Consider the following 3,693-nt stretch of genomic DNA (forward strand, 5'->3'; position numbering starts at 1 on the left):
CCCAAAAACTAGTTGGCAACTGAGCATCTTGTAGCAAGGTTCTAGCAGCTTCAACCAATGTTCTATTTTTCCTCTCAACTACTCCATTCTGTTGAGGTGTTCTAGCTACTGAAAATTCTTGAACAATGCCTTTATTTTTGCAGAATTCACTTAATGTTAAGTTTCTGAATTCTGTTCCATTATCACTCCTCAATCTTTTCACACTAACTTTTCCTTCAGCTGGCTTCTCAATTTTCTTGATGTGCTCAATTATAATGGTTGGAGTTTCATCTTTAGAGTACATGAACTCAACCCAAGTGTATCTTGAAAAATCATCAACCATGACAAGGGCATATTTGTTCCTTGAAATGGACAAGACATTTACTGGCCTAAACAAGTCCATGTGAATAAGTTGCAGAGGTGCACTTAGAGAATTCATAGATTTTGACTTGTGACTTGATCTTTTCATTTTTCCTTTCTGACAAGCTTCACAAACTTCCAGTTGAGCAAATTCCAGACTAGGCATGTCTCACACAAGCTCCTTCTTGACTAAGGTGTTGATTGCTTTGAAATTCAAGTGAGGTAGCTTCTTATGCCACAATTTGCTTTGCTCTTCTGATGCCTTGGTGTAGAAACAACATACTCCATCCTTATTTGTTGAGTCTAAGTCTGCAACAAAGAAGCTTCCCTTTCTTACTCCTTTAAGAGCAATTTCACCAGTCTTTATGCTATAAGAGCACAATCTACTTTGTTGAAAACAACTTGAAAACATCTGTCTGCAAATTGACTAACACTTAGAAGATTTACTTCTAATCCAGAAACTAGTGCTACATCTTTAATGATAACATTTCCAGAAACAATCTTGCCATATCCAATTGTGAATCCTTTGTTGTTGTCTCCAAATGTCACCAAAGGGTCGGCCATCTCCTCAAATTGCGATAGCAGGGCCTTATTACCTGTCATATGCCTGGCACATCCACTATCAATGATCCATATGACCTTCTTTCCTTTGCCCTGAACACAATGAGGATTAACTGTGTTTAGCTACCCAAGCTGTGTTGGGCACTTTCTTCTTGTTAACTGATTTTGCAGAAGTAGAATGAGAATTTTCAGATAAAATGGAATTCATAGACTGTTGAGCATTTTCCCTTTTAGATATATAACCAACTTTTGATTCTATGAGATCAATTCTCAATTTGTGGCAACTCTTCATCACTTTCATGTTGCAGGGAATGTAGTCAAACTTGTCACATAATGAATATGGATCATTAGCCTTAGCTTCATTGTACTTGCAGACTCCTTCAGGTGGATTGCTAACAATCTTTTTACAAAGATGAGTTAGGTGATTCATTGATCCACAATGCTCACACCTCTTTCTAGGAGCATCTACAACATAAGCAAAATTATTGCTTTTATTTATCCCAATCTTTCCATTTCTATACTTCTTTTTCTTTTTGACCTGTTCAGCTTTGATCTCCTTCACAAGCTCCTTAGTTTCTTGATTGGCTTTTGGTGTTTCAACAGAGATGGAAGACTGATTTGTCTCATCATTTTTCTTTTCCTTGTCCTCGTCAGCTATCTCATGTTTGATGATCAACTCTTCTTCACTGAAGTTCACCTCACATGCCTTGAACAAAGGTGATTCAACTTTCTTCAAAATAATTGGAACATCCTCAATTTCAGTTGATTTTCCTTTGTCACTGACAGACTTCTTTTTGTTGTTCAAACCCTCATAATCAAGACCAATGGCAATGTTTGCACATGGCTTGTTCTTTTCATGATATTGGCCAATCAACTCAGAAGCATTTTTGAAGGATTTCAGCTTCACTTCATTCTTCTCCAGCCTTTCTCTTAATACTGCTTCAATTTCACTTGCACACTTTAATTTGTTCTTTAAGTATGCATTTTCTTGCTTAGCAGTATCAAGCTCAACCAGCAACAATTCAGTCTCTTGTTTTTCACTCTCAAGTTTTTCATTGATCTTTTTCAATCTGCTAACTTCCTCATTTGCAGCAACCATGCTTGTATGAATGTGGAATATTTTTGTGCTCATCTTTTCAACAGTTTCCTTATATTGACTCACATTTAAATCAATTGTGTTAAGAGTTGGTACCTGTGATTTAGATGATGAAGAGTCTCCTTGCTCCAAGGCCATGAGTGCATAGTTTCCAACTTCTTCATCATTATCTGAATCATCCCAGCTCTTGCCCTCAGCAATATAAGCTTTCCCTTGTTGCTTCTTTGGAAGAGCATCATACTTTGCTTCCAATTCAAGATAGGATTTGTCTTTCTTTGCCTTCTTGGGTTTCCTACATTCTGTTGCAAAATGGCCTAACTCATCACAGTTAAAGCACCTTAAGTTTGATCTATCAACAGATCCAGTTTTGTAGCCAGTTTTGTTATCAGGAGTGTACTTCCCTTTTCCTTTCTAGCTGATGTCTTTGTTGAAGGACTATCCTTTCCTCTTGAAAAATCTTGGTTTCTTCACTCTAATGTTAGAGAATTTTCTGGCCAAGTAAGCCATTGATTTGTCTAGCTCATCAAGCTCATCAAGAGTATAGAACTCATCTTCTTCATCCAATTCCAGTATGACTTGCTCTTTAGTGTCATTGACTATTTTCTCACTTGTAGAAATTTCTGGAGTTTGGGATCTTGGCTCATCATTAGAGGTCTGGCCATCATTCACAATCAGTGCACTTGAGCCATCCATTACATATCCTTGACCAGCCCTTAATGATTTCTTTTGAATCATTCCAAGTTCATAAGTTTTCAGAACCCCATAGAGCACTTCCAGTGTGATTCTACTCAAATCCCTTCCTTCTCTGATTGTAGAGATCTTTTGTTCCAAATGATCAGGGAGAGTAAGCAAGAACTTCAAATTCACTTCTTCAACATCATAAAATTTATCATGAAGCTGCAAGTCATTTATCAGCCTATTAAACTTTTCAAACACATCATTAATACCCTCCTTTGATTTAGCCATAAAACCCTCATACTGAGAAATCAATATCCTTCTTTGATTTGACCTAACCTCCTCAGTTCCTTCACATAGTATCTCAATCTTTTCCCAGATCTGTTTAGCAGTGTCACAGTTGACAATGTTATTATACATTACATTGTCAAGTGACTCAATTAGTATCAGTTGCAAAGCACTGTCTAGGGAAACTTTCTCTCTTTCAATATTAGTATACTCAAAGGGATCCTTGGGAGCAAAATGAGCTGGAATAACCATGTCACCATCTGTGGTTTCATCAACTCTAACCATAGGAGTGAAGGGTCCATTCTTGAGGATCTGAATGTAAAGGTGATTGGCCATTCTTATAAACAACAACATTTTCTTTTTCCATAAAGTGTAGTTGGCCTTATAAAAGGGAGGAATCTTGATACTACTGATTTTCTGTGTATTCATTTTTCCAAGATCTAATCTGTTTGCTTTCAGATTTTGCTCCGATACCACTTGTTAGGTATGAATACAACACAGAGGGGGGGTGAATGTGTTTTGGCTTAAATGTTTACTTTTTGATCGACTTTGGCTTTAGCAGTTGGTTGTTATCAATGATTTGGTAGAATAGATGTTAACCATAAATAACAATGCAAATATGTAAAATGAAGATCTTCAAAACTCACTTAATTTTATATTAAAAATCAAGCAGTGTTTTGCTACAAAATCTCTAAGTTCTTGGTTTAGAACTTAGCTTCTTTCTTGAGAGTGAA

This window comes from Apium graveolens, chromosome 5 (genome assembly GCF_009905375.1).
Source record: "Apium graveolens cultivar Ventura chromosome 5, ASM990537v1, whole genome shotgun sequence".
Taxonomy (NCBI): domain Eukaryota; kingdom Viridiplantae; phylum Streptophyta; class Magnoliopsida; order Apiales; family Apiaceae; genus Apium; species Apium graveolens.